The following is a 20,860-nucleotide window of genomic DNA, read 5'->3' on the forward strand; positions in this document are numbered from 1 at the left end:
CAAGGTTCTAGGATCTGAGACCTGGAAAATCCAGAATTTTCTTCTGTCCTGTAATCTCTCATATCCCATTTCTATCCTAAAATGTGAAGAAGATGTTTCACAGAGAAATTCCCTTTATTCTCTTGAGCTTTTCCAAGTCAGCCCTGCCCTCAGGACCCTCAATCAGTTCTGGATTTTGAATGTGTTTTAGCCTACCCAAACATGACCTATGAAAACTCACATCAAGCTCTACTCTCATTCTTTACGGATAATGCTGGGCAGGAGCTGGAAGTGTTTTTGGCCAGACATAACATCAGGAAATGTTTACTCCAACCCTTTTCTCTCTGGAGCAAAATGTCAAATTTTCACTTCTTTCCATGCCATACAGTTTCTCCCTCTCCCAAGCCCACCTCACTGAAGAGGATATGAGGGTTTGACTGCTCATCCCTGAGACAGTCTCACTGGCCCAGCTACAAAAAGGGAGACAGATCAATATAAATAACAAAACAGGCCACATGAACCAATGGCTAGATAACACAAGCTTTGAAAACGCTGTCCATTTCTGCTTGATCCTCCTTGTCTGCCACAATGTTCTGTGTGTAAATTCTTTCATCAAAGATTTGTTTATTTTTATTGGAAAGGCAAAGTTACAGAGACAGAAGAGACAGAGGAGGAGAGATCCTCTATCTGCTGGTTCACTCCTCAAATGGGTGCAAAGGCCAGAGCTGGGCTGGTTCAAAGACAGGAGCCTGGAGCATCTTCCATATCTCATATGTGGGTGCAGAGACCTAAGAACTTGGGCCATTTTATCTTGCTTTCCCAGACACATTAGTAAGGAGCTGGATCAGAAGTGGAGCAGCAGGGACTCAAACCAGCATCCATATGAGATGCCGGCAAAGAGCAGCAGGATGCTAAACCTATTATGCCACAGTGCCTGCCCCATACTCAAATTCTTATACAGAATATTAGGAAAAGTCTAATTCAAGCCATATTCTATACATAAATGCAAACAAGAATTTATGGATTATCATCCTATGTATAGTAAGTAATCTCCAGTCTAATGAATAACTGGATTCAATGAGTTGTTCAACTTTGCCACGTAGAAGAAATTCTGACTAGCGAAAACTTAAAATGAGGGGGATTTTCTTCAGTACCAGAGACAGGATACCTCAGTATTGGGCAATTCCTTTAAAAAAATTATGAAGTATTTAAAAATGGCTAATAATATTTATTGTAATGAAACAACCAGGATATTTCAATTACCCAGTTTAATAAAACATTACCAAAACAATTGAAGTGAAGCCACCTGTATAGTCTTTATCACACAATTTGTACCATCTCAGATTTGTTCTTGATTGTTTCCATGTATATCTATATAAATTTACTAAATAAATGCCTATTTCTAAATAGTATGTAGTGCCTTACATAAATATTATCACTCTATGTTCTTTCTGAGGTTTGCTTTCTTCACTCAGTATTATCTTTATGGTAGTTAGTTTTGTTGATAAATACAACTCTATTTCATCTATTTTCACTTTTACAGAACATTCTAGGATATAAACATATTGCAAAGCTATTCATCTGTTCTCCTACTGATCAGGTACTTTCTAATTGCCAAAGTTTTCATTCTAATTTCCAAGACACCCTCCTTCATATCATGTTGAATAACAGTTTACTAAAAACTGAATGCACTTAGTATCTACAGTGAGTGTAGCATAAAAAAAGCAGACTGAGTTTTTCATTCTGTTTAAACTTTCCCCTTTTCATTAGGATAGCAATGATACGAGATTAGTGTTATCCTCGTGATTTCATCTTAACTAATTACATCTGTAATGGCTATTTTAACTTAGGACACATTCTGCTGTACTGGGGACTGGGACTTCAACAAAGGAATTTTGGTGTACTCAGTTCAACTCATAATATACATATAGGAGATAGAACTACAGAGGCCTTGTACATCATACGTTAAAGAATTTGGGTTTTGTCTAATAGCTAATTATGTACATTCACAGAGTCCTATTCTGCCATTTTTGATGACATCACTCAAATCAGTGCTCATCTTGCTATGGCTGAATAATATTACATTGAAGGTATATATCACATTTTCTTTTTTAAAAGATTTACTTATTTTTATTGGAAACGCGGATCAGATTTATGGAAAGAACGATAGAAAGATCTTCAATCCTCTAATTCACTCCCCAAATGGCAACAGCAGCTGGAACTGAGCCAATCTAAGACAGAGACCAGGAGCCAGGAACTCCTTCCAGGTCTCCTACATGGGTACAGGGTCCCAAGACTTTGGACCGTTCTCTACTGCTTTCACAGGCCATAAGCAGGGAGCTGGATGGGAAGTGGACTAACCAGGACAGGAACCGGTGCCGATATGGGATGCTGGCACTTGAGAGGGGAGGATTTAGCCCTCTAGCCATCATGCCAGGCTCACATTTTCTTTAACCATTCAGAAGTTGATACATCTTGCTGTTTCCACATTTTGATTATTATGAGTAGTGCCATCATAAGCATTCATGTACGAGGTTTGTGTGATCATTTGTCTTTAAAATGCTTGTGTATACACCTAGGAATAGAATCCCTGGGTCATACAGTTACTTTATTTTTAATCCTTTCAGAAACTGCCAAACTGTTTTTTCCAAAGTGGTTGCCCCATTTTGCATTCCTAGCAACAATGCATGTGGGTTTTGATTTCTCTACATCCTTGATAACACTTTTTATTATCAGCCTTTTTTATCATTTATTCTAGAGAGCAAAAAGTGATAATCTCATTGCACTTTTGATTCAGATGGTTCTAACAACTAATAATGTTGAGCATCTTTGAAAAATAGATTCTATTCATTTTTCTTTGAAAGGCGGGCTTATAAAGAGGAGAGACAGAGAGACAGAGAGAGAGACAGAGAGAGACAGAGAGAGATCTTCCACCCACTGGTTCACTGTTCCTGCAAATGGCCACAGTGGCTGGACCTGAGCTGATCCAAAGCCAGGAACCAGGGGCTTCTTCCAAAGAGTCCCCCATGTGGGTGCAGGGTCTCCAGTATTTTAACCATCCTCCACTGCTTTCCCAGGCCATAGCAGGTAACTGGATCAGAAATGGAGCAACCAGGACATGTATTGCAGCTCATATATGATCCTGGTACCACAGACTGAGAATTAGCATGCTATGCCACTGTGTTGACCATTTTTAAGCACTTTTTAGCCATTTGTATAAAGGGGGTTTCATAAAATTCATGAAAATACATACTATGGGAAAATAACTAAGCATGTATTTTTAAAAAAAAATTATGCCAAAATAACTACCTGCTAATTCTACCTTTTAAGAAACATTTGGTTATTTGTATTTGAAAGAGTTATAGACAGAGACAGAGGATGTGAGAGAGATAGAGAGATCTTCCATTGCCTGGTTCATTCCCCAGATGGCTACAATGGCCAGGGCTGGACCTGGCTGAAGTCAGGAGCCAGGAGCTTCATTCAAGTCTCCCATATGGGTGACAAGGACCCAAAACTTTAGCCATCTTCTGCTGCTTAGCTGAACCACTAGCAGACAGCCCAGATGGAAATGGAACAACCAGGACACAAACCAGTGCCCATATGGAATGATGGCATCAGAGGCAGAGGCTTTATTTACTATACTACAACACCAGCACCAGTGGCCAGGGCTTAAGCTTGCACTCCACTATGGGGTTCTCCTGTTATAAACAGTGGCTTGACTCACTGTATAACAACATCAACTCCTGGGTTGACAACTTTTTTATGATTTTTATTTATGTAACGTGAATGTATTTCACAGCACAAATTTAGAAGCAAAGTGGTACTTCCCACCGTATCCTTCTTCCTGCCCACATTCCCTACCCACCCTTCTACTTAATCCATTTAGCTAAATTTTTAGAGTAGCATACATTCATTCCACTTAGCAATCACAGGATTGACCCTCAATTAGGTAATGATATCAAAACATAGCAAGTAGAAAATAAAAATAAAACCCCATATTCCTTAATATGTAAGGTTGTAAACAATAATCATTCAATCCCAAAATGTCAATCTCACTCGTCTATATTACATGGTTTTTTTTGTTTGTTTGTTTGTTTGTTTTTTTGGCTCTCTATGTGAAGAACTGTTGTCAAAGGTTTATTACAGGGCCAGTGATGTGGTACAGCGGTTTAAGCAACCTCCTAAAACACTGGCATCCCAAACCAGAGCTACAGTTTGAGCCCCCAGATACTCCATTTTTAATCCAGCTCCTGGCTAACGTGCCTGGGAAAACAGACGATGACGCAAATGCTTGGGCCCCTGCCCCCACCCAGGAGAGCCAAAGGTAGTTCCTGGCTCCAGCCTGGCCTACCACTAACTGTGGCAGCCAGTTAGAGAAACGAAATAGTAATGGAAGATCTCTTACTCTTCTTATCCCCCTTTCTCTGGAACTTTTTCATTCATTTTAATGAAAGCATATTTTAGGGGAAGAAATCCAGTATTTGCCAAGATACAAAAGGAAAAACCAAAGCTCTTTTTGGCAAAATGAAATGATCACTTTTTATCTTTATTTGCCTTTCAATTTTTTTTATGATAAAGTTCGATAAGTTCAAGGAATTCCTCTACTCCTTCTCCCCAACTCCTCTCCCTCCACTGATTCCCCATGCATCTTTACAATAGTATAGCAATATTTGCCACTGTTACCCACTTGTGCCCTGTTAAAGTCTCCTTAGTTTCTGGAACATCATTGTTTCCCAGTTCTTCTTTCTTAACCTTCTCAGACCTCACTATTTCTGCCCACACCTTAACATTACTAACATTTACTCACACCTGTTAATGTACTCTTGAGGTACTATAAAATCAACAGTAGACAAAAAAAGTATTTAGTACATATAGAGCTTACATTCTAAGTCAGAGAAAATAAACAATAGCACTTATAAGAGCAAATATACACAGCACTTACTAATGTTCTAAGTACTATTCTAATGTACTAATCTAAGATACACAAGCACTTGTGCATGTGTGCACAGATACACTCACATTCAATTCTTATAAAATTCCTGTGATATGGGTGAGTATTCGCTACAGTGGTTGAAACATCACTTAGTACACCCAAATCTCATATCCAGAGTGCCTTGGTTAAAGTCTTAGCTCCTCTTCAGATCCTATCTTCCTGCTAATGGGAGATGGTATTTAGGGCTCCTGGCTTTGGCCTGACCCAGCCCAGGCTATTGTAGGCATTTTGGAAGTGAATCGACAAGATGAGAAATCTCCTTTATCTGTCTGTCTGTCTGTCTGTCTCTCTCTGCCTTTCTAAAAATTAGAAATATTTTTAAAGATTTATTTATTATTGGAAAGGCAGATGTACAGAGAGGAGGAGAGACAGAGAGGAAGATCTTCTGTCTGATGATTCATTCCCCAAGTGGCTGCAATGGCCGGTGCTGTGCCAATCCAAAGTCAGGAGCCAGGAACTTCTTTCTGGGTCTCCCATGTGGGTGCAAGGTCCCAAGGCTTTGGGCCATCCTCGACTGCCCTCCCAGGCCACAAGCAGGGAGCTGGATGGGAAGTGGAGCTGCCGGGGTTAGAACCAGCGCCCATATGGGATCCTGGCGTGTTCAAGCCGAGGACCTTAACCACTATGCTATCATGTCGGGCCCTAAAAATTAGAAATATTTTAAAACTCCAATTCTTCTAAGGAATCCTGTGGTGTAGAAATTGGTATCACACCTCTATTTTACAGATATGGAAATGGAAGCACAATGAGTTATAACAAATAATTTGAAATGTAATCCAGACAGTATGATTTCAGAGTCCACATTCTTTTTTAAAGATTTATTTTTATTGGAAAGGTGGGTCTACAGAGAGAAGGACAGAAAGGTCTTCTATCTACTGGTTCCCTCCCCAGGTGGCCGCAAACAGCTAGAGTTAAGTCAGTCTGGAGCCAGGAAACTCTTTCAAGTCTCATACATGGGTGTGGAGTCCCAAGGCATTGGGGCATCCTCCACTGCTTTCCCAAGCCACAGCAAGGAGTTGAATGGGAAGTGGCGCCACCGGGACACGAATCGGCGCCCATACGAGATTTCAGCACTTGAAGGGGGAAGATTAGTCAATCAAGTCATGGTACTGGGTCCCAGATCAACATTCTTAACTAATGCGCTATAGTGTTACTCAGCAGTAAGTAACCATAACATGTATTTGTGTATATGCACATACATAGTCATGATATGTTTGCATATATATGCGATAACTTCAAAAGACTCATAGAAAATGGCGTTAAATGATTGGTTTATTTTGGTGCAAGTAATTATAAAATCAATTCATAAAGCAGATTATGAACAAACTTGGGGCCAGCAACAAGACATAATCTGTTAACTTGTATAATATACATATATCATACTATATAACATATAACATAAGATGTTGTTGGTATAGTGCCAGCTGTTCCACTTCCGATCTGGCTCCTTGCTAATGTGCCTGGGAAAGCAGTGGAAGATGCCCCAACTCACTGGGCTGTGGCACCCATGTGGGGAGCCTGAAGAAGCTTCAGGCTCCTGGTTTCAGATTGGCCCAGCTGTGGCCATTGTGGACATTTGGGGCATGACCCAAGGGATGGAAGAGCTCTCTCTCTCTCTCTCTTTTCTGTCTGTAAATCTGTATTTCAAATTAAATAAATATTTAAAAGAAAAAAAGAGAAACTATATGTATTTCAAAATCATACCAAAATAATCTTATCTCTTCATTACACTTTTCCTGAACTTTTTGAAACAGTTTTCCATGTATGCATATATACTGGTGTACATAGCATATTCTTAATATTCTTTTGCGTATATATGTAGCAATATATCAGTATATTACTATATTTTATTATGTGTATTGCTACGTGTATGTGTAAAAGAACATTAAATGCAATTTTTTCTGTTTTTTCCCCACCTTTTGACTGAGCCCTAAAGATTGAGGACATCAATAAGAGTAATCTTACATTCCTTTTTTGTTTTTATTTGATTTTAAAAGTTTGAACTTTATGGTACAATTCTGTAGTCTGTGCGTCCTTTAGGCTAAAATTTTTTAAGTCTCAAAATTTAACTATCATAAACATCTAAAGTAACCGAAAGCTAAAGTGTTATGTAAATAATATAATATGGGATGGTATTGAAATACCAAAAAAATCAAACAATATAAAAGAATAGACAGAAATAGTGGTGATGTTTTATGTTAGTCAAGGAAAGCAGAGAAGGTGGCACAAATGAAGTGAAGAAACAAACCAGGGTGGATAGCGATGGCCAGCCATTGCTCTATATCACCTTTTTGTATTCCAGACACAGCACTCACTGGACCAGCTTTTCACCGTCTTTTCAGGGGGTTGTGTCTTCCATTAAATATGGGCCCCTGAATAACAGGCCCATAGTCCCTGTAAGCTCAAACCCTTTTCTTTCCTACGCCTCATCTCTTCTTTCCCTCAGCCCCCTACTTTTGCTTTGACTTTCCAATCATTACTGAAGACTCAATTTAGGTTATCTCTACAAAGTATTTGGAATCCAGGCACTTGGCTGACTTGTTCATCTAGGGCTGGTTTTCAGCCAGGGACAAGGTTATCACCTTCAGGAAACATCCAGAAATGTAGGCAGACAGTTTTGGTTGTTACAACAGAATGGAGCAGTGCAACCAACATCTAGTGAGTTAAGGCCAGAATGCTGTGAAACATTCTATAGTGCACAGGAGTGCCCTGCACAACAAAGACCAACCAAGCCTAAAATGCAAATAGTTTTGGGGCTATGAAACTCCTCCCCAGGGCAACGAAAGCCCTTCAACTATGCTGTACCTTCAAGCCATATTTCTCTTCCGCTACACAACAAAGCTGTCTGTGAAATTCAGTCCTGCCTTCTGGAGTCTAAGATAATGTTGAGGAGGAAAAAAAAACGAGTCATAAAGATAAAGTTCCTGTGGGTTGAGGTTTCATTTGGTCTTGTTGCCTGAGTCAAATACATCTGAATGCCTGCTAAAACCCATATTTGGAAAAAGACTTACTTACAGGAAATGACCCAAAGAACTTTAACTAAATTCAGAAAACAATTTGGTGTCCTTATTATTGTCACTTGCTTTAAAGATTTCTTTTTAAAAATTTAATTATAAGAAAGGCAGAGTCACAAGCAGACAGGGAGAGAGATTTCATCTGCTAGTTCACTCCACACATGACTGCATCAACAAAGGCTAGGCTAGGCCAAAGCCAGGAAACAGGAACTTCATCTGGGTGTCCTATGTGGCTGTCAGGAATTCGAGTACTTGGGCCATCATCTGCTGCCCCCAGGTGCATTCGCAGGAAGCTGTGTCAGAAATGGAGGAGGGGCTCAATTCCAAGAACTTTGATATGGGATTCAGGCACCCAAGAGGCAGTTTAATCTGCAGCATCCATAAGGCCCATTCCAGAGCCAGCTGTTTTGATTCAAGCCAAACACACTAGACAAACTCTGGTGCAAGTGGAAAAGAAAATAATCATTTGGGGCTATTTCCACATGTCAAACAATGTACAAAATGTTTAATATGCATTATCTCTTTATATTAGGCACTGTTATTATCTCCTCAAAGAAACCTGTGGCTCAGAAAAATTAGTTAACATATTAATACTTAACATTAATTCTAAATGAAGAGATAAGGACTTCAACCTAATGCCTATTACACCGTGCTAGGATGATTCAGTGTTCAAAGCACAGCATATTGAAGCTCCCAAACAAGAAGATATCTTCTAATATTTTGGATTTTTTGTTTGCTTCTGTCTACTTTAATATCACAAGTTTCATCATCGAGGACCTTGAGGTCACACCTCCATCTACTTTGCTATTGTCATGCTGTTTGGATAATACAGTTCATCATGTCTTCAGACTTACAAGGAGCTATCTGCAGATCTCTTCATTTAATTTAATCCCTGCTTCCTTCTCATCAAGTTCTTTTTGTGATTCTGCTTGCACTCCTACTTGACAATCTTCAGAGTGTTCTACCTTTGTAGCCAAAGGTATGTGAGACTGAAGCTTGACAAAAATAAACTGCAATTTGATGTGCAGGAAATTACTAGGAAGCTTCAGTAAATTTGTTGAGTCCTTGCACTCATTTTGAGCAAACAAACAAGTTTATTGAGAGGCCACCCTTTCCAGATACCTTTCTATTTGAAGCTCAGTAAACTTACACCTATCTCACCTCAGCATGAAGTCAAAAGGTACAAAAAGATTCTCAGAAGAAAAGCATTGGTCTAGGAGAATTAAAGCAAAATCTAGTCTTTTGAGAAATGTGAAGATTGTGTTCTTCTGTGCTTCAATTCTTATGATTGGTCTGTGAGTAACGTTCCACATTCATATCTCTTTCTTTAGGTCTTGAAAATGCAGACTCAGATCATTTTAGGGCTAGACAAGGGGTTTGAGAAATAGTAACACAAAAAGAAGGCCAAAAAGGATGATTCTAAATTCCATCCTCCTATTGCTACTGCTAACTGTCCAGAAGAGGGAACTGGAAGCAAGTTATGTTCAAGTCACTCGGGTAGGAAATTCATGTTTTAATCAATTACCCTGAAGTTGTGAGAGAGAGTAAGATGGGAGCCCCAACCCCCCAAAATGACTGTGTCTTGACACCAAGTCAGCTAGTGCAGAGCAGCCTCTGCTCTGTGTACATCTTTATCTGTGTACATTCCAGGTTTCTAGGGTCTATTTTCCCAGCAGGGTTCATGAATTTGTGACAAAAAGATTGAATATTTGGGGTTAGTCTAAAGCTGGGCAGGGGGAAGCAAATACAAGTGACATGATGTTCTACATGTATATAACAGTGTTGTTTCCTCTTCAGGAATCAAATAACAAGGATTTGGGGCTCTTTGAAATCTGAGGGAAAACAAAATGACCTTGGCATCAAGCAAATAAGCCACAGTTCCAAAGACTGAAGTTATTACCCACAATAAGATTAGATGCTGCCTTGTGAGAACACATTTGTGTTGCACAGTCAATTTGGGATTAACCTTTTCAAGGCTGCTGGAGAATCAATTGGTTCTTAATTTGTCTCTCTGGGCTGCTGAGTCTCTAGAGGTTTCCCTGGCTTCCAAAGGAGCACTGTGCAGGGCAGCCAGGTGTGCAACTGCAGCATATTTACCCATGCTTCTGGCATAGATTCCTCTGGCTGGGAGAACCGGAGCAGGCAGCCCCTCCCAGAGAGCACACAAGCCCAGCCCAGCACAGCAGGACTTCATGTGGGTGGGGTCCATCCAGTGCATCCATTATGATAGTTCAGAAAGAAGTTAGTTAAACCGTGAAATCCGCCCCAAGTCAGCTTACTCCTCCGCTGAGCTTCTCTGCTTAATTTGTCTCTGCCTTGCACACCCTAGAACAGATAAAGACAATTATGGAAATTCCAAAAACTCAAGAATCCAAGCCTTGCACTGACTCAAGAATGGTGGAGTTTTTTCAAGAAGCATACAACATCCATGCACATAATTTAAAGAGCTACTCATCAAAATGTTAACAGTGGCTATTTCAGTACTGTGCTATTGAAGAATTTTATGTTTCTCTTTGTGATTTCCTAAATTTTCTGACATGACCATGCATTACCTGACGTTTTAAACTTTTCATTATGAAGTTAATCTTCCCAGATGAGTCATTTTTATTCTTATTTCCCTGGTGTTGTATCTACAAACACTGTAGAACATCCCAGAAAGTGCACAGAAAAACACCTAAAGTGGGGAGTTTTCCACGTCCAGCAATATCGTTCTCTAAAATCCTACAGATAAGGCTAAGGATGAAGATATGAACAGACCTTATCAGCAGAGCTTCAGCAGGAAAATAATTCACCACAGATGGATTAAATGAAGAGCCTTTATAAAAAGGCTATTTATAGGGAGTGGTCAGAGCAACAGGAAGAAACAAAGGATAGTGAGGTTTGAGTGAAAAACCATTTCTACCCCTAAAGCCAGCTAGTTAAGGGAAGAAATAGAGTTGTCAGAGCCCAGTGAGAGCTGGAACTATGGAACTATGAGTGGTGTAACTGTGCAGAATGAGACTACTGCCTTGGGTGCAGTGCCACTGCAGGGAGATGGTGGGAAAGAAATAGCCTAACCTCCAATACTCTAATCTCATACCATTCTTACCCCATCACCAAACCCAACTACAAGACAACAGGCAAGGAAATCAAGAACATTCCTCCTATGAACTGGAAAGGGTTTTAGGAAAAGTAGAAAATTGGTGAGTAGTATACTACGCTTGATCAGAAAAACCACTTCATGGATGTGTGAAAGAGAAGCCAAAAGGTATGCAAATTCGACATATGTAACTGGATGAGTTGGAAATAAGTACAAAGAAACTTGAAAAATTCATGGAAATTGAATTTTAAGATAAACGTATTTTACTGTGTTTTTTGAAATTTATAGTTTTGTTCATTATATGCATTTACGCAGACTTTTTGAGGATCTCTTTTATAAGTGTCTAAATCCATCACAGCCATTACATACACACATCACCTCCAAAAGCTTCCTCCTGTCTTATTTATTTACCATTTTTTACAAGAACACTAAGCATAAATTCTACTATTAGCACATTTTTAAGGATACAGCCCAGTATTGTTAATGAGACTAGTTCTCTGAGGCTTACTCATCTAGCACAACTGGGACCTTGAGACCTCTGACTAACACCTTCCCAGTCCCTCTTTCCTGTAGCCCCTGCCAACCACCATTCTACTCTCAACTTTCATGAGTTTGACTAAAGAATCTTCCTGAGTGTTATCATGCAGTATTTCCTTTTCTAGATCTGGATTAATTCACTTGATACATTGGCCTCAAAGCTAATCCTTGTATTTCAAGTGGCAAGATTTCCTTCTCTTTTAAAGCTGAAAAACTATGCCATTTTATGTGTATACCATGTTATCTTTAGTCATTTGTCCATGGCTGGACACTCAGGTGTTTCCATTTTTCAATTAATGCAAATAATGCTGCAATGGACTTGGGAGGATCAAATATCACTTCCAACCCTGATTTCAGTTGCTTTGACCGAATACTCAGAACTTGGAGTTTTGTTTTTAATTTTAAAAAGTACTTTATTTGAGGTACATTAAAATTAAATAAATCTTTCTTTAAATTAAAAAAAATTAAAAATCAGAGAGAGGAAGGCAGACAGGCAAAGACAGAATGAGATCTTCCAACTGCTAGTGTACTCCCCAAATGCCATAGCAAGAGGGATAGGGAGACCAAAATCAGGAAACAGGTATGCTTTAGCAGGAAGCTGGAATTAGGAGTGGAGCCAGGATTTACATATAGGCAACCTGGTATAACATGCAAACATCTTGAGTAGAGCCTTAAACAATACGGCAACATCCGCAATGGTTTTTTGTTTTGTTTGTTTAATTTATTATTATTATTATCATGTTATGTTACAGTTCCATAGGCCCTAGGATTTCCCTTACCCCCTCTCTAATCCCTTCCCCCCTCACTGAGTTCCCCAATATTATTACTATAATATAGTTCGTCATAAACAGTCATATGTGCATCATCGCAGGCATGGACAATGCCAGAGAGTCCAGCACCCCGTTGTCAAAATATAGTAAACCATTTCACTGGGAGTCCATCTTTGGTCTGGAAGTAGGATGCATACTGCATTGTATCCTCACATCTGGACATGATAGTCTCCATTACACAGGTACTATATATCCCCTTAAGTGAAAAGCCACAAAACAAAATCAACAACAGGAAGGAAAAAGAAATTAACAACACCATGAAGTTAAATAATGACTAATGTGTCGCTGAAGAAATGAAAAAGAAAATCAAGAACCTTCTTGAAGAAAATATTACTGCACAATCTATGAGTCATTGAAGAATTTAATGACAAGGAGTTTTGAAGATATGAAACAAAAGAAAAAAATCCATGATATATAATTTCCTCTGGTCATTGTTGGTGAGATATGTCTTCTGTAGACAACAAATAGAAGGGTTTTGTTTTTTTAATCCAGTCTACTAATCTATGTTTGATTGATGAGTTTAAGCCATCAACATTCAGGGTTACATTGAATGGGTGGTAATTTGGTCCTGTCATTTTAGCAATGGGTTGTTCATTGATTTAGTATTCTATTGTTGTTTTACTAGGATGTTCTTCACATTTGTCTTTGGATGGTGCTATTCCTCTTTGTCAAGAGAACATCTTTAAGTATCATTTGCAGGGCAAGATTGGAAGAGGCAAATTCTTTTAACTTTTCTTTACTGTGGAAGAATTTTATTTCATTTTCAAAGACAAAGGAAAGTTTTGCTGGATATGTTATACTGGGCAGACAACTTTCGGCTATTATACTCTGGAATATGTCGCTCCATTTTCTTCTGGCCTGTAGAGTTTCCTGTGACAGGTCTACTGTGAGTTTAATTGGCATTCCTTTATGTGTCAACTGATTTTTTTCATGTGCACATTTAAAGAGCTTTTCCTTGTGTTCGACTGACGAGAACTTGATTATCATGTGTTGTAGTGAAGATTGCTTTTGTTCAACCCTGTTGGGAGTTCTGTGCCCCTCCCATATGTTGTTTCCCAATTCTTTCTCTAGATTAAGAAAATATTCCCTCATTATTTCATTAAATACATTTGTAAACCCAGCTTCTCTTTCTGCACCTTCTGGGACTCCCATAACTCTGATATTTAACCTTTTAATAGTGTCTTTCAATTCTTGAATACTTTTTTTAGCCTGAGCCAAGCTCTGCTTCCAGCTTTCTGTTTGTTTCCCCCTGGTGACAGGAAATATCTTCTAATTTTGAGATTCTTCCTTCCGCCTCCTTTATTCTACTTTGGAGACTCTCCACTGTACTTTTAGTTTGCTCCACTGTATTCTTCATATCTGATATATCAGCTTTCATATGATTCATTTCCTGTGTGACATATTCCCTAAATTCCCTAAATGCCTGTTTTACATGCTTCACGTTATTGATAAGAAGGTTTATAGCAAGTGTTTTGAATTCTGTATCCCCCATTTTCTCGATGTCTTCCTCTGTTAACTCTAAGGTTGGCATAGGGTTTTGCTCCTTTGCAGGGGAGTCTTCAGTAATATTCATTGCGCCTCTGTCTCTTCTTTTGCTCTTGGCCATTGTACTTCTGGTTTTCAGAGTCTTCTCTTTGGGTCAGGTTCCTAAGCTCTGTCACACACACGTCTACAGTTCAATTTTACTTATTGTACACAGGTCTTTGTTTGCAGTCACTTTGTGGCACTCCCTCCAGTGAGTTCCAGGTCTGGGTCCTTATGTTAGATTTCCACCATGGTCTCTGTAGCCCAGCTCCTGGCTCACCACTCTCTCCTGTGATAGCATGCTGAGGCTGCACCGTTGTCTGTACAATCTTTCTCCCACTTCCGGTAGGAGCAGGTCCCAGAATTAGGGAGACACCAGGTGTCCTATATAGCTAGGTTATCGGTGGTGCTGATATTGCCAGAACCTGATGGACATTAGGTCTGAGGGCCACCTGGACCTATTTTGACCCATACAATGCCATAGTTGGTATGCAATGCACTGAGTTCAGTGAGTTTGCTCCCAGCTCAACACATTTGTTGTCCCTGCAGTCTTTTTTTTAAATTAAATTTATTCATTAATTACATTGTGTTGTAATTACATAGAATCTGAGATTCTCCCCCCACCCTCCCGTCCCTGCAGTCTTAAAGCCTTTTCACACTGTATAAAATGGCTCCTGATGCCACTACTAGAGTTCTTGATCTGTTGGCCGTCAGGTCTGAGGGCTACCCAGACCTGCCTTGAGTGAATCTTGTAGGATGCCACGTTGTTGTTATTCATTGAGTCAGAAATGAGTTCACTCCCAACTCAATGCATGTGCAGTCCTGTCCCATAACCTTTGCCTCCTATTTGAAACAAAATGGCACCTGATTTGGCTCTAGGGCGCTGACTGGGCCGTGAAATCCACCCTGTTCCCACAGTGATCATCTGGGATCTGCCGCTGTGTCCCTGCTCCTGTTCAAGTCCAGCCGACCAGCAGGATGGGAAGTTCTTCCTGTGGGTTCAGTTCCTGAGCTCTCGGTGAATGCCCCTTCCCACCTTGTTGCTGGTGGAGTTCCTTCTGCTAGTGCAATTCAGATCGCCACTCGCTGAATACCACTGGTGGTATCAGTCACTGCAACACCACACTGTTGTGTCTGCTGCTTTCTTGTGTCTGTCAGTCTCCAGGAATCCCTCTGCTGTTGTTCTGTCCTCTCCTATTTCCAGGTATGTGCCCTTTCTGCTTCACACTTGCTTATGTTTCTCCATTTGTTTGAACATGTCCTCACCCTATTCCTCCCTCTTGATTCTCTCCATGCTTTTTTTAAAATTTTATTTGGAGAATTATTTAGTTTCTTTGCCCATTTTGATATCAGAGTTCTTTCTTTTGTTTTGTTTTATTATTTGCTTTTCTATTGAGTTACAGAGTTCCTTTTATATTTTTGACATTTACCTTTTACAACATATATGGCTTACAAAAATGTCCTTCCATTCTATAGAGTGTTTTTCCATTCTGTTGATTATTTTCTTTGCTTTTTAGGTTGATAGAATCCCACCTGTTTTTGCTTTTTTAAACCTGTGCTATTGAAGTCATATCCAAGAAATCATTGCAAGACAACGTCAAGGAGCTTTCCATTTGTTTTCCTAGAGAAGATTCATAATTCCAGGTCTAATGTTTGTGTCCTCAATTCACTTTCAGTTGATTTTGTACATAGTTAAAGATAAGGGATCAGTTTTCCTCTTTCATATGTGGATGTCTAGTTTTTACAATACAGTTTATTGAAAATATAGTTTTCAAAAGACACCTTTGTCATTCAGATGCAATTCCTATCCTTTGTACAAGAGAAATCCCATCTCTAACACAGAGGAGACACAAAACTCTATGTGGTGTAGTATCAACGTGAGGTAGTGTTGATTCCGTTATAAAGCTATACTTAATCAAGGTTTTATATTCCCATCACAACTAGATTGTTCATCAAGGAAGCAAAGGAAGGAGAATGAGAAAATGAACTGTTGACACAAAATAAGCATTATTGTTAACATTCCTCAGTTGCTGAGAGATAGCAACTTCTTTATCTCCCTTTCCACATGCACAGGAAATCTGTTTTCCTCTACATTGAATATTTTTATTACATACTACTGGGACAGTTGCAGGATATACTCATTTAAAGTCTTTTCTAGATCCACATTCTCCAATTCCACAGGAGACAGGGGACTTAGATAGAAAAAGGCATGAATTATACAAGACAAAGCCTGGTGTGGTGTGGTGTGGTATAGTGTGGTGATTGTGTGTGTGTGTGTGTTGCCAAGGGGGAGGAGGAGGAGACAGAGGGAGACACCACCCTATAGTCTGAAACAATCATAAGACATTACCAGTTTATATTGATAGGATTGCAATAAACATATACAGAAATGAATTCCAAAGGTATTGACCAATGGGAAAGAAATAATACTGATGTGATGTATTCATTCACATAAATGTACTCATTTGGATTTCAAATTTTCAAAACTCAGGCATGAGGGTATATTGTAATGATCTGTTAAACTAATTAATCAAACCCTGGGTTAAAGATGGTTTGTATCAACTTTGGTAAAAATGCCTGAACATTTCTAATCATCTATAGAAAAAGTGGCCAAAGATTCAGGAAAATGGATATAATGGAATGGATCCCCATACAAACTGCTTAGCTGTCCCCTATTTTACCTCCTGGGGACATGGAGGACATTTCAAAGCTTTTTAAAAACACATTGAGGATCTTAGGGCCGCTGTTGTGGTATGCTGAGTAAAGCTTCTGCGTGCACTACCAGCATCCCATATGGGCACCAGTTGATATTTAGGATACTCTGCTTCCAATCCAGTTCCCTGCTAATATCCTGAGAAAAGCAGCAGTATATGGGTTATATCATCCAAGTGGGAGGGTGAAGCTCCTGACTCCTGGCTTCAACCTGGTGCAGCCCCAGCTATTGTGGCCATCTGGGGATTGAAACAGCAGATGGATGATTTCTTCCTGTCTCTCCCTCTCTATACATAACTATGACTTTCAAATAAATAAATAATCTTATTAAAATCACAATGGTGATCTTCCCTCTCATTTCTCAGAAATTTAGTTTGAAAGATATTAGTTGGGGGCAAAGTTAAAGTTGTTTGGAGGGCAAAGCATTAGAGTCTGAGTGGAGGAAGAAAGGCATGGAATAGGGTTGTGGAACATAAGCAGGGTGTGGAGGGCACTCCCACAGAGATGGAGGGCATTGCACATGGAGACAGCCTGCCATGAAGTGTCAAAATTCAGACAAGGCATAGAGAGAATTCATGCAGAAGACTGGTCTGTTATAAGACATTAGCTGTGCTGATAATACTCCCCAAAGACGCAAACCAAAGCACCATAATTCCAAATGTTGAAACGCCCAAAGATCAATACCTCTAAATATTAAAATCTCAAGAATCATAATCCCAAAACATCAAGACCCCAAATATTGAAATCCTGAAAAACGGGCTGCAGTGCTAGCATATCCGGCTAAGACTCTAGCAAGCTAAGACTCTAGCTATGATGCTGGCATCCCATTTGGGTGCCGGTCAGAGTTCTTCTGATTCAGTTCTGCTTGTGGCCTGGGAAAGCAGTAGAGGATGGCCAAGTCCTTGGGTTCTTGTACCTGCATGGGAGACCCAGAAGAAGCTCCTGGATCTTGGCTTTAGGCTCGCCCAGCTTCAGCCATTGTACCCATTTGGGGAGCAAACTAGCCAATGCAAGATCTTTGTGCCCCCTTCTGTCTCTGCCACTCTGCCTTTCAAAAATAAATAAATGAATAAATAGACATCCTGAAAACTGCAATTCTGATTGAAAGCAAACACTATGTAAGGGAGGTGGACAGGCAAATTCTGGAGAATTAGTGCATTTTCAAATGTTGTGCATAACAGTTGCCAAATTATTTGCATGCTGTGTTTGCCCCTTCACTCATAATGCCTGCTTGTCTTAAAAAAAAAAATACCCTTCATCAGAAAACAAGAACTCAACAAGCTCAGCAGTGTTCTGAATCAGTGATATTGACATAGTGGTTCTTCAAATTTCACAAGCACATTGAGTGATGAACAACCTGCTTTATTGCCTAGGAATTTGACTGTTGAAGAAGATAGACTTCTATTTAAAATATAAACTACATCTTAAATAGAAAAATAGTATATGTTTTCCTTCAGATAATGAACTGTACATATTAAAACTATCTCCATTTTTTTAAATCAAATACATACTATTCAGGAATACGTATTGTGGTATAATAGGTTAAGCTGTCACTTGGAACGCCCACATCCCATACCTGGACTGCTAGTTCTGGAGTGCTAGTTTGAGTCCAATCTACTCTACTTTTAGGCCAGCTTCTTGCTAATGCACACTTTGGAGAGAAACAGATGATGGCCCATGGTCGTAGATTTCTGTCACTCATATGTAAGACCAAGATGGAGTTCCAGGATCCTGGCTTTAAACCTGGTCCAACCCTGAATGTTGCAGATATTTGCGAAACAGATAGAGGATCTCTCTCTCTCTCTCTCTCTCTCTCTCTCTCTCTCTCTCTCACACACACACACACACACACACACACACACCACTCCCAGACATTCTGTGTTTAAAAAGACCTCCAAGAATATTCACAAATCACTGGGTCCAGCATGGTAGCCTAGTGGTTAAAGTCCTCACCTTGTATGCGCTGGGATCCCATATGGGTGCCGGTTCATATCCCAGCAGCCCTGCTTATAATCTCGCTCCCTGCATGTGGCCTGGGAAAGCAGTTGAGGATGACCAAAAGCCTTGGGACCCTATACCCACGTGGAAGACCTGGAGGAGGCTTGAGGCTCCTGGCTCCTGGCTTCGGATCTGCTCAGCCCCGGCCATTGCAACCGCTTGAGGAGTGAACCAGCAAATGAAAGATCTTCCTCTCTGTCTCTCCTCCTCTCTGTATTACTTGATTTTCCAATAAAAATAAATATCTAAAGAAATATTCACAAATGATGCCCCTGATAGATCCAGAAAATTTTAAACATGTCTGCTTAGTTATTTACAGTGACTGGAAAGAGTAAAGCACTTGATAAGTTCTAATTTGAAGATCTGTAGAATTTTGCAGAAGAAATTAGATTTCAATTGGCTCCCATGCCATTTAGACAGATCTGGAATTAAGTACAATAAAGTGAATTTACCCAATACATTTGGTAGAAAATTCAGATGAGTTGGTTGGTTACATGATGTAACAACAATGAAAACTTCAGTTTAAAAATACACCATTGGGCCCAGTGCGGTAGCCTAGCGTCTAAAGTCCTTACCTTGCACGTACCAGGATTCCATATGGGAACCAGTTCTAATCCTGGAGGCCCCACTTCCCATCCAGCTCCCAGCTTGTGGCCTAGAAAAGCAGTTGAGGATGGCCCAAAGCCTTGAGACCCTGCACCCACATGGGAGACCTGGAAGGGGCTCCAGGCTCCTGGGTTCGGATTGGCTCAGCTCCAGCTGTTTTGGCCACTTGGAGAGTAAATTAATGGATGGAAGATCTTCCTCTCTGTCTCTCCTCCTCTCTGTATATTTGACTTTCCAATTTTAAAAAATGTGTCATTTGTCTATAGAAGCATTGCTTCTAGCTGACAATATTCCTGGTACTTTAATCAATTAAATCTGAGTTTATCCAAATAAGCCAACGAAGTTCCTGACTGGTTTAAAAAATAATTATATGCATGGTAGGATATAAAAACACATACTACAATGCTATTTGCTGATCAATCACCAATATCATTTCCACTGAACTGGTGACTTGTTATATGAGTGCACGGAGAATGGATTCTTGCATTCCCAAAAGAACACAGAAACCTGGCACAGAAGACAGGCAAATGTAATAGGGAGTTCTCACTTCAGTGTATACAAACTCACACAAAAAATTCGAAAAGACCAGTGCCACGTAGTAAGTGAATAAAATAAATAAATAAGCAAACAACTAATCATCATAATGCAAGACTTCAAAATATAATTCATGACTTTGAAAGTCAGCCAGCTTTTTTTAAAAAAAGAAATTTCTTTGAAAGGCAGAGTTAGAAAGAGAGAGAATCTTCCATCCACTGTTAATTATTCCCCAAATGGCCACTATGGTAAGGGTTAGGCCATGCTGAAGCCAAGAGCCAAGAATTCCATCCTGAGCCACATAGCAGAGGTCTGAGCACTTGGGCCATCTTCTACGCTTTCCGAGGCACATTAGCAAGGGAGCTGGATCAGAAGCAGAGTAGCTGGTGTTCTTACAGGATATTGATGTAACAGATGGTGATTTAACCCACCACAAAACAAAGCCAGCCCCTCATCTTCTCATCATTCCCAATACTCAAGGTATAAACTGTATAGCGTTTTAAAAAAGGATTTATTTATTTTTATTACAAAGTCAGATATACAGAGAGGAGAGACAGAGAGGAAGATCTTCCGTCTGATGATTCACTCCACAAGTGAGCACAACGGCCATTGCGCGCCGATCCGAAGCCAGGAACCAGGAACCTCTTCCGGGTCTCCCACGCGGGTGCAGGGTCCCAAGGCTTTGGGCCATCCTCGACTGCTTTCCCAGGCCACAAACTGAGAGCTGGATGGGAAGTGGAGCTGCCGGGATATGAATCGCAGCCCATATGGGATCCTGGCTCATGCAAGGTGAGAATTTATCCACTAGGCAACTGCTCCAGGCCAGTAAATTTTATTTTATTTTATCTTTTTAATAAAGATTTTTTTTTTTATTACAAAGTCAGATATACAGAGAGAAGGAGAGACAGAGAGGAAGATCTTCTATCCGATGATTCACTCCCCAAGTGAGCCGCAACGGGCCAGCGCGCGCTGATCCGAAGCCGGGAACCAGGAACCTCTTCCAGGTCTCCCACGTGGGTGCAGGGTCCCAAAGCATTGGGCCGTCCTCGACTGC

The sequence above is a fragment of the Ochotona princeps genome, chromosome X (assembly GCF_030435755.1).
Source record: "Ochotona princeps isolate mOchPri1 chromosome X, mOchPri1.hap1, whole genome shotgun sequence".
Classification (NCBI taxonomy): Eukaryota; Metazoa; Chordata; class Mammalia; order Lagomorpha; family Ochotonidae; genus Ochotona; species Ochotona princeps.